At 47.7% G+C, this 11,629-nt stretch overlaps 1 long non-coding RNA gene across 1 annotated transcript; it reads right to left on the reverse strand.

The window, feature by feature from the left end:
• Positions 1–4,279: 4,279 nt before the first annotated feature.
• LOC122210649 lies at positions 4,280–6,859 on the reverse strand. Its single transcript, XR_006198151.1, has 2 exons — positions 6,396–6,859; positions 4,280–4,886 (listed from the first exon to the last, which is right to left on the reverse strand). It is a non-coding gene; the product is annotated as an uncharacterized LOC122210649 (long non-coding RNA).
• Between the last annotated feature and the right edge of the window lie 4,770 nt (positions 6,860–11,629).

The following is an 11,629-nucleotide window of genomic DNA, read 5'->3' on the forward strand; positions in this document are numbered from 1 at the left end:
GAAGACACCTGGTTCCAGCCTCCTTTTCCAGCTTGAAGCCAGTCCAGACACAAGACTAAGCGCTCCACGAACTGATTTCTTCGACACTGACAACACCCTGCATTGCAATCCACAAAATGCAGAGAAGAAACCCAGGACGCAGAAGCCACGAGCAGCCCGGCCAGCAAGCACCAAAAGTTCCCGTGCTAAGTCAGGTCCACACTGACCCCGGACTCGTTTATCCCTCCCGAGGTAGGCAGGGAAAGCAGGAAGTCACCAACAGTAATGACAGCCAACATGTGCCATGCCTCTCATGTTGAAAATCAATGGTCCTATCTTGCATTTAAGTTAAGCCCCGAGGCAGTGTTGGGAGGGGAATACAGTTGGCATCCTGCCTTGGATGAGGAAGCAAAGGCTCCAGGGAGGTGAAGTGGTTTCCCCAGGGGGCACAGCTGGGGGTGTGGGGTGCTCAGCAGGAACCCAAGCCCCAGTCTTCAGATGGTGTGCAGCCAGCAGTGGGTTGGGTGCTGGGGGAAGCTACAAACAGATAAACGGTAAAGGACCTGCCTCAAAACAAGAGCAAGTAGGCGAGTGAGGGAGCCAGGAAACAGCTGGAAGGAGACAAGGCTCCGAGTAGTGCAAGGGAGCAGGCACTCGGGGACAGACAGGGAGGAGCATGGCCCGTCCCTAAGCGGGTTTCAAGGGGGAGCCCAAACCACGTACTGCTGTCAAGAAAGGAGCCAACAAAACCTCAGCGCTATGCGGCAGGCCCAGCAGAGGGAAACCGACAGTCCTGGATATTAGGCGCGCCAGCTGTCCTGGCCTGCCCAGGACTGAGGCCACTTGCTGGGACATGGGACTTCTGGTCTCAAAAGCAGGAAGATCCCAGGCAACCTGAGACGAGCTGGACACTCAGGGTTAGAATTCCAGCCCTGCTGCCCTCTAGCTAGATGTGTCTTGGGCAAATTACTTCCCCTCTTCTGAGCTTCCACTACAGTGCGTGTGTACGAACAGGGCCCTGGCAGGTTTATCAGATTTTAGTGAAACAAGCAAAAAATCCCTAACATACCATCTGGCACTTGGAAGGCGTTCCATTAATGGCAGCTGTCATTATTACTGTGAGGTTATGAAAATGAGACCTTCAACTGTACTGTTCTCGCCATTCTTGAAGCTGAAATGCAAACTTCGGGGGGGCCTCCCAGAAACAGCTCTCCTTGGAGCCGGGTTTGGAGCCGGCTGTTACGGATCTTCATAAACCCTGTAAACCTCAAGAAGCTGAGGCAGCATTACACAAAGCGAAACCCAGCTATGGGCTCCTTGCTCCTCTGGCTGCTCCTTGGAAGTTTCTGTAACTCCCAAGGTAAAGCATATCTTAGAGGAACTTCCCCGCAGGAAAAGTTTATCCCACCAAGTTGACCCGGGGAGTAACACGGAAGCCAATGGAGTTTCCTGGTGACAGCCCAAATATCCAGGCCTCAGGGCTCATAACCCACCTCAGTGCACCTCAGACTCTGCCCCACCCTCTTGCCCGCCCAGCACATTCCCATGAGGACTGAAAAGGGTCTTGGGTCAACCTGATAACACCCCAGTAACTGACCCCTGGCCTACTAGGTCTAAGTATCTCCTCTACGGAAGATCATCTTAATTTCCAGGTGTATTTGATGCATTAACCCACGGCTCTGTTACAAACAGAAAACTCAGGCCCTGTAGCAAAAACCATTTTCTCTCTCTCTCTAGGTGAAAGTCCTTGCTCTGAGGATCTGCATCACACTATAGGCCTTTCGCGCTTTGGGCCTCAACCTCCGTTGTGTCTACTGCATTGTAATGGAATAATCGACCTATGTGCCAGCACGACTCTTGGAAGACAGGACATACTGACGCATGCCTATCCATGGACATGGAATACAGCATAGCAGTTAAGAACGGCACGGCACGGCTAGTAACGGAAACACTGCTTCCTGTTAGGGTGACAAAAAAATGTTCTAAAATGGACTGTGGTGATGTTTTCTCATCTCTGCTAAATATACTAAAAACTACTAAACTATATACCTTCAGTGGGCGAATTGCAGAGTATGTGAATTACATCTCAACAAAGATGTTTTTATTTTTTATTATTTTTTTAAATATGAAATTTATTGTCAAATTGGTTTTCATACAATGCCCAGTGCTCATCCCAACAGGTGCCCTCCTCAATACCCATTCCTCACCCCCCCCCATCAACCCTCAGTTTGTTCTCAGTTTTTAAGAGTCTCTTATGGTTTGGCTCCCTCCCTCTCGACAGCAAGAACACCACTGCCTGCCTTTGCATCCCAGCCTCACGACTTACCCTGTGATTTAGAGTCATGGCTTCTGGGTTTCAGTTTTTTCACCTCTAAATTGGGTTCAAGCAATACCTACTTCGCAGGGTTGTTATGAGGAATGAAACTGGCATTTTTTATTTATTTTTTTTTTTTTTATGTATTGCTCGGTACCTGACACACAGCAAGTGAATGATAAAGACTTATCAAATGTATATCCCCACAAGTTCCTACAGGAATCCCAGTGTGAGACACGTTAGCCCATGTGCCTCCATCAGCAGAAAGAGAACTGGACTAAGGGATCAAATGACTCGCGTTCAACTTCTGATCACATCCTTAGAGCAGGAGGTCTTTGAACAAATCCCTTTCCTGGTTACCCTGAGACTCAGCTCCCTCACCTGACCAACGAAGCTGAAAATTAATTGGTCCTACCAACTTCAAAGGCTTGCTTCGAAGATGAAGTGAGTTCACATATATGAATGCCCTTTAAAACTATCAAGTAATGTGCACATTTAAGTCCCTGCCAGAAATTGGTTTTGCCTTAAAAATGGCCCAGGTTTCTCTCTTACTACAAAAGCCCTATATGCTCTCCCACGCTCCTGTACTCATGCATCACTGTAGGAACGTGAACCAAATATCAGGCCCAGCGGCGGGAGTGGGGCTTGACCTGTGAGAGAGCAAAAATGCAACTGGGCTCTGAGGACCAGCTAGGTCCTACTGTGCCGTGCTCTGGTTGGGCGGGACCTCCAAAGAAATACTATTCCTTTAAATTTTGCCCCTTTATGGCTCACAAATGAATACATCCAGACTGCAGCTGTTGAGCTCAGCCAGGGCCCCACTCCCAGCATTGCCAGGGGAGGAGGCTGAAATCAGGTGAGCCAGCTCTAAAATCCCAATTCAAAAGACTCTACCGCCATCTACTGGCCCTTGGAGTTGGGGATTCCGTTGGCAAAAAGCCAAGAAACGACTTGGTGGGGGAGGACAACGAAAGGGAGGAAGTCTTGGGTGATCTTACCACACACAATGGAAGCAACCTTATAAACCAATTAGTCCACCCCCTCATTATCCAAATGGAGACACTGTGGCACAAAGAGGTAAAAGGGCTTGTCTGAGACCATGTCTCTAGCCCATAGCAGCCCATGTCTCCTAGGTCCAGATCTGAGCTCTGCCTGATGCCACCCCATTTCTATCTGAAAATATGAACGATCAGCGAGGCTGGCTGAGAGGAAGAGTTTCTGCAAGGCACCCCCTTCCTCTCCATCTTCTGTTCCACCTTCTTCCCTTCGCACCAACAGCCCCAGACTCGATCTGCATTGGCATTTTCTTCTCCATCTAGAACCCAGATGACTCATCCCATTCAGCAATCCCTTTTAGGGATAAAATGGTGAGCCGCCCACTTGAAGGCATTTGCTTATATTTTTAAGAACACAGAGGCCAGGGCAGATCCTGTATCATAGGGGCTCAACTCACCTATACTGTAGACAAGGAGACTCAGTCTCTGTGACATCAAAGAACGTGCCGTGGCAGTAGCTCCTAAGGAGCCTGACATTAGGACCACAGGGGATCACTGACAACATCCAGAGCCCAGGACAGACCCCAGACCTATTAAACTGGAATCTCTGGGGGTGGGAGATGGGCAGCAGCAGTTTGGAAGCCCCGCCCCCTTGCCAGGTGATTCCAGTACCCAGGTTTGGAAGCCGCTGACTTACAATCACTCAGTAGGTGAGACAGCAGAACCCCAAGCCTTCCAACCCCAGGCTGGTGAATAACGGTACTGCTCACATTTCAACCGTTTGCATCAGACTTCCAATACTTTTGCCAATTCCACACTCTAACTGTATCATTAACAACATTATAAGTGACCCCTTTCTTACTTAAATCAAGATGCTTTTAAGGGAACACCGTTACTTTCCGAAATGGAAAAGCCGTATCGCTTGCCACAAAACTCAACCATAAAATTAAATACGCTTAAACACAAAAACCAAAATAAAAATGTACAATCGTGTATGAAATAAAGTTACTTCATTTTTCAGTTTGGGAGCTATTGCTTACTGAGAGTAAAGAAAGTCCTCCTCTCTGCTCCTGATGAGACTGAGAGAAATGTGGCAACAATCCACCTTCGAGCAGAGACTTGTGTGTTCAGCTGACGCCTCTATGTGTCCGCCGTTTTTCCCCTCTGTCATTCTGTCTCTCCCCGGCCCCACTCGGGAGCTTGGGGGGAGACTCCCGTCAGGATCCTCACCGTCATAAGCCCCGGGCCCAGGGACTGCGGGTTCTCAGCCAAGCTGCACTGGTGTCCTGCCCAGGGTCTTCTCCAACAGCCAGGTCACCCTCAAGCATTACTAAGAGCAAGACATTCTTTTCGCACGGCGCGAGCCCCTTCCCGATCGGCTGGCCCACCTGTCGGAGTGGAACCGTCCGCTCTTTATCCCCCGCGGCCTGCGGACCAACTCCACGACCCACATTTCCTGCAGGTGAGCATCATCACGCTGCTGGCTCAGAACACAGCTGTTTGGCAAAGGCAGGCAGCAGATGTGAAGCCCGGGCCCCAACTGCGCTTGGCTGCCGCGTCCTCAATCCCGCGGACCCACAGCAGCTGAGAGTGGCTGTCTTAATTGAACAGAAAGAGGGTCAATTAGCAATTACTGCCGATGGCACAATTTGTGTCTGTGTTGAAAATATTTGGGAATCAGTCTTCTTCAACAACCACCTGGAAGTAAACTGGTTGTCCAATTTTTTTCTCCCAATCAGATAAAATCATCACCCGTACACCTTCAAAGGAAGAAACTTTTAAACTGATTAGCACATTAAGATATGGTCAATTTACACACTTATGGAAAAGCAGAAAAGCCAAAAAAAAAAAAGTAAAACACACTGGTGGTCCCACCACCTATACGAAAACCACTATTAACCCACGTGAGAATCCTCTCTTCGTTACATACCTGATTTCACATTTCTATACAAAAATGAGTACAGACAAAACACACCACTTTGTTTCATTTGTTTCCCATAGCAATACATTACAACCATTCTATCACTCAGTGTCCCTACATGACATAATTGTAACGAACGCCCAAATTCCGTTACAAATGATCAAGATAACATGGAGAGAGCACGAGAATTAATGTACCGAGTATCGTAAATATTAGATATTGCGCCAGCTGTTTTAAAGATGCAAAAGCAAAGGTAAATGAGCAGCCAGTTAATCCGGCAAGCTTGTTTCCAACCTAAACTCCTACGTAACCTGTGCTGACTTTGCATGCCTGACTGTAAGATTCACCTTGAAATCTGCATTTGTAACATGTAGCGCATTTTATCATAAACTGAACTCCAAATGAGTACCCAAGAAGAGCCACCTGAAGTGGCCGATGGCCATTACTCAGAAGGGCACGTTGGGTGGGATTTTGCCTCTGATGGAGAGAGCCGGGGTTGGATATGGTTTCTTGCTCCATCAACAATCGCACGTGTCAAGATTGGAGACGAATTCTGGACTAGACACCAGGAGATCTGGGCTTTGTCCTCACCACCTCCGTTCACCCACCAAAAAGCCATGGCCAAGCCAGGAACTCAATTTATCTGGACCTCAGTTTCCTCATCCATGTGCTAGGGTAACCCAATCCGCCCTGCCAAGCTCAGAAGCTTCTGGACAACAAATAAAACAATAAAGCGCTATACAAACATAAGAGATCCTTACAAATTCTTCTACGGATCTGTCAACAGAGAATTTATCTAGCATTCGAAAACACATCAAAGAATTTTAAACAGGGAAGGAAAGTTGGAAGCCAACTAATTTTAGAAATAGGGAAACTGACTTCCTGAGAAGTTAGGAGGTCGGCTCTGAGTTTCACAGGGAGTTAGGAGCCCAGCTAGTGCCAGAAGCCAGTGTTGGGATCCCCAGGCCAATCTTCCTTCTATAAGGCCACCTTGGGGGTGATGAACGTCCCCAGCATACTCACAAAAATGTGCGGAAGGCAATTCCGTTCATTTCGGTTTACTTCGGTTGAACAAAAATGGACGTTTGCCACTTACGGTGACCTCTTCAATCACTGACTTCCAGCACTGATTTGTTTTACCTAAACTTAACTTGACTTTCAAAGTTGAAGGTTGTAGATTTCTTACCTAAAAAGAGCTGCCTGAAAAGAACAGAGAAAAACATGAAGAAACTTGGGGCCTGAGTTTTGCACGTGCTGGGAGCTTTTGCTCCCGAAGCCAGACACAGCGTTCTCCTGGACGGACCTGCCGTTTTGTTTGGTCAACTGATCACATCCCAGGCATCTGGAGAGCTGCCAGCGTGGGGAGAATTGGTTACAGAGTCACAGAGCAGTGCGGCCCCATCACATGAAAGTCACTTCCAGCTTGGAACGGATTGCAAATTCCTGCCTTCTGAGTGGTGTTTCAGATGACTGGGAGCTGGTCTGTCTGTGGGCAGTCACCAAAGCAGCAGAAGGACGTCAGGGGGAGCAGAGACATTCCAACATCCTGCCGGAGACCCCCAGTCACAGAAAACAGGACTTTCGGTGCTCTACCAAGCCTCGCCTTGCCTTAAGGTTTTTGATCAAAAAAATATCAAGTTTCAATCTGCCTTCATTTTGAAACACAGAAAGCATTTGTCATCCAACAGCACAGGGGCTCTCCTGCCCCAATCTGGAGCTTGTCCAAGGAGGACAGGGTTTCACATGTCTATGTCAGAGCCTCTTGACGCTTACTGTGTGCCAAGCACAGTGCTAGGTGTGTCGCCTGCCCTGACTCATCTAATGCTCACACTTAAGCACTGGAGGGGGCATACCCATACCACAAGGAATCTGGGATGGTTAAGGAACTCATACAAGGTCAACAACTGGTACATGACAATGGAGGCAATTAACCCAGTCTGTCCGACTCCAAAGTCCAAGCTCTAAACAAGCTGGATCTCTAGGAGGCCTCCCATCCCCCTACCAGACAGAAAGACCTCCAAATCAATGGAAGAGCATTAAGGATCTGGCCTTGGTTTTGCTGATTCTGGGACCGTCTCAATTCCCAACCACCCACCGCAAGGTTTCTCAGCCTTAACTTCTGGAAAGTTCTCCTTATGTCAAAATGTTTCGTCACCCTTAACTCCTGCCTCTGCACACCACAGTCCTCCCAGCTCCCAAATGGCCCCCCTGAGAAGTCGGCCTCGGGCCCCGTTCCCATGAAACAGATCCCCTGACATCACAAAGGGATTTCTGTCTGACCTCCATCCTTCTAATCACAGTTTAAGCGGAGTGCGTCTTGCTCTCATCTAAGTGAAAGAGCATGATTGTCCTCAATTTCATGTTGCCCCCGCAGTTACAATATGTGCTTACATCTGGTGGTGTAAAACATGATTAAATTTTTTCCTAAAACCCTAGGGCTGGAAGGGGCTTGGAAATTTTATCTTTTACTTCCTCCTGCCTTCAGACAGAAGCCCCCCGCACTGACTCCCCAGTCAACAAAAACACAGAAACATCCAGTGAGATCTGTAGGAAGAGTATTACTAACCTCACCTGACATATTTGGAAAGCAAGGCAGAGTGACCGATCTGAAGGCCCTTGAGTAGATTGTGGGTAAGGCAAGAATGGGGCCTGTTGGAGCGAGCTCCGGTCCCACACAGCCTTTTCCATGGTGTGTATGCACCACCACTAACCACACATAGTAGATACTATAAATGTACACAGACATATGAGCGCAGCATCTTATCACAGGCATTCAATCTCATGTATCCAACATTTGCAGCACTGTGCTAGGGATACAGAGGCAGACACATCAGTTTGCCACCCCGGAGAAGCTCAGGTCAAGGCCTCAAAATCAATAACCATCTCAATAACAGACTGACATTGAACACCCTCTGTACATGAAGCAAGGCCTTCCAAGCTGGATTGTTAGGGACGGTTCTACATCTGCCTGGTCCCTTCCCTGACATCCCACAACGTTCTGTAGCACATAGAGCACAATGCAGCCCTCAGGGTGAGTCCTAGCCTGGCCCCGCCACCCACCAGTTGAGTGGCTATGGGCAAATTACCTCCCTGGATTGAACCCCAGTTTCCTCATATCTAACAGGAAGGTTAATTTCCCCCCCCCCCAAAATACGTCCACATTATAACCCCAAGAACCTATCGATGTGACTTTAATTGAAAAAGAGTTTTTGCAGATGTTACCAAGTTAAGGATCTTGAGATCACCCTAGATTACACAGGTGGACCTTAAATCCAGTAACAAATATCTTATGAGAGATACCAGGAAGGAAGACACAGGGAAAAGAGAAGAAGTCTGTATGAGGACAAAGACCAAGATGGGATTATATAGTCACAGGCCAAGAAATATCCAGAGCCACCGGAATCTGTAAGAAACAATGATTTTCCCTCCAGAGCCTTTGGCGAGAGTATGGTCCTGCTGGCACCTTATTTTTCAGATTCTGCCCTCAAGAATGGTGACAAAATAAATTTCTGGAGTTTTCTTGAAGCCACTAAATTTGTGATAACTTGTGAAGGTAGCCCTAGGAAACATACCTATTTCGTGGGCTGCTGGGCATGGAAACCATCCTATCTTGGAGTAAGCCCTTCATTGTGTGATTGTTGTTATTCTTGCCCTGACCATGCTCAGAGTCAACTCAAGTCCCTGCCCATTCTGTCCCTCCCACCTGGACACTGTCACCTTACCAAAGATCCAGAATAAAGGTTTCCGTGTTTTGATTTAGGGATGTTTATTTGTTATTTACTATTTCCTGTGGACACTGTTCAAAATAATAGCACCCAGTTTTTATTCAGATGAATCTGAAAGGGACAGAAATAATGTATTTTGAAATACATTACATAATATACTACTACTAATATAATACAATAAAATTCATATAATAGCTTATGTGTTTCTAACACACAAAGTCACTATATCCAACCAGTACTCTGACCAGCATCCTTTCTGATCGGTTTGTGATTAGGTCATAACGGGGGACTATTCTGCCGTCACCCTGTCCATAGACCCTGCTTTTTCATCTCCATGGGAAGGGGAGAGTCCCCAGCAGTGGCCTGGATGACCTCACACAGACAACTGAGACTAACTAGTCTAGCAGGTTCAAACTGTGCTTGGGGAAGCCAAGTTTGCATGAATGAGCTTTGCAGGATGCATGTGGGCGCAGGGAATGGCAGGATCCTGGGAGTCCTACCTCCTTCACACGGACCTGCTTTTTATCTGCTCTGTAAACCTGGAATATGCATATGATTCTGCTTTAGAAAAAAATTTAAAGCACTCTGATGTGTTTTTAAAAAACAAGTGTTTGAACTACTGATATGGCACACTTCCTTTGCAGGCAGAAAACTGAGCTCCAATGTGCAGGATCCCTCAGTGAGGGACTGAGAGCCAGGACCAGAATGTTCAGACTCTGGACTTTATCCAGGGACTGTCTGCTCCAGCGGCCACGGCCACAACCACCCAACCCCACTGTGAGGCCTTGGAGTGCTGCCATTGCTGGCCCCGGGGCTCCTCTCCAGGTAGGACAGCCCCTGCGCCTCTCAAGTCCATGCCTGGGGTGGGAGGGGACACCCAGATGGTCCCGGCTGCCCCTCCTCTGGGGGTGGGCTTGGTCTCCACCTGCACCTGGGCAGTCCAGTCTCAGGCTACTGCTGCCCGAGGTGGTGTCACTGCCTGGGAAATCTTCCTCTCCAGTGTACCTTTCTTCTTCCTTAGAGCTGACACCCAGACCTTATCTCAGGTGAGGAAACATCCAGAGCACAGGCCCATCGACATGTTTCTTGAAACACAATCACAAGGCTGGTGTTTTCATGGAGAAGAAAGCAAAGGGGAAAAGGCACCCAACAATTACCGAGCCGGTTCTGAGAATGAGCCCTTATCTGTCTGGACCCAGGGGCCGGCCAGCCAATGGGACCACCAGGAAAAGTCCAAGCCAGGGACAAAGAGTCTACCACACAAAAGTAAATGCAAAAAAATAAATATTAACGAGAGAGCTGTGGCCCCAAAGCCCTGGGCCACAACCAGCTGCTGTACCAAAGCGAAAAGACAAGGTAGCACTGGAAAACATAAGCCCAGCGTAAGGCTGCCATCACAGAAAGATGTCTCAACGAACTGCAGTCAAATTAGAAACATTTGTGCAGGGGTGCCTGGGTGGCTCCATTGGTTGAGCATCCGACTCTTGATTTCGGCTCAGGTCATGAACCAAAACTCATGGGATCAAGCCCCACATCGGGCTCCACACTCAGCTTAAGATTCTCTCTCCTCTCTCTGTCTCCCTCTGCCTCTCTCCCCTGCTCACACACTCTCTCTCTCTCAAAAAAAAAAAAAAAAAAAAAAAGGGAGACAAGAAATGTTTGCACAGCATCTTCCCTCAAGGGACACCCAGTGCAGTGAACAGGGTACTAGGTGTAGTGTGTATTTGAAAGCTGAGCATCAGTAAGATTCCAAAGATTCCGATAATAGTTCCAAGCAGAAGAAGAAAAACATTTAAAAGGTGATACAAAGCACCACATGGTCAATGAGTGACCAGATAAATGGTGGAATTTACAGTTACCAGAAGAGTTCAGAGAGGACACCCAGGCAGGCAGGATTAGTAAGATCTGGCTTGATAACATCTCTCATTTCTTAAGTACCTACTACCTGCCAGAGTTTGAGGATTTCACCTTCGACAACTCCACAAGGTCTGCATAAACATTTCCACTTCAAGAGGGAAAGCTGGAAGCCAGAGAGGCCAGGCGGCCCTGCACAGTAGCTGAGTCATGGAACCAGAGTGGGTGTGAGGCCTGGGCCTGGCCATTTCCTGAGCGTGCTCAGCTAGAGACGGCAAGGAGAATCTGGATACAAGCAAAAGGGAGGAGACATCATTCCAGACAGGTGAAAAGAGCATCTGAAATCAAAGGCAGGAAAGTCACAAGCACACTCAAAGCCATTAACAGAGAAATTCAGCTGGGATGGAGATTCCTGGAATGGGTAATATCAATTGAGTACTCGCTACACTAGGTGAGATTCTAAGAACTTTACATGTATCATCTCCTTTAACCTTCACAATAACCCTGTGAGGTATGGAATATAATCATTCCCAATGTATGGCTGAGAATACAGAGGCACAGAGAAGTAAAGTAACTTGCCCAAGACCACACAGCCGGTAAGAGGCAGAGGTAGGATTTGAACATGTTCTGGATTGAAAGTCCATGGTCTTAATCACCACATTACACTGGTGGTGTGTTTGCTGTAGACAAGCTGAAAAGGCTGGATTCGGGGTGGGCATTGTCTTGAACAGTAGGTGCACGTGATCCTTCAGCAGAAAAAATAAAATAAAATAAAATTACACCGAAATAATTGTCTTTATACGAACAAAGTGAGAGCAGAGAATAATATCTCCTCAATAAC

Source organism: Panthera leo, chromosome F2, assembly GCF_018350215.1.
Source record: "Panthera leo isolate Ple1 chromosome F2, P.leo_Ple1_pat1.1, whole genome shotgun sequence".
In the NCBI taxonomy this organism is placed as follows: domain Eukaryota; kingdom Metazoa; phylum Chordata; class Mammalia; order Carnivora; family Felidae; genus Panthera; species Panthera leo.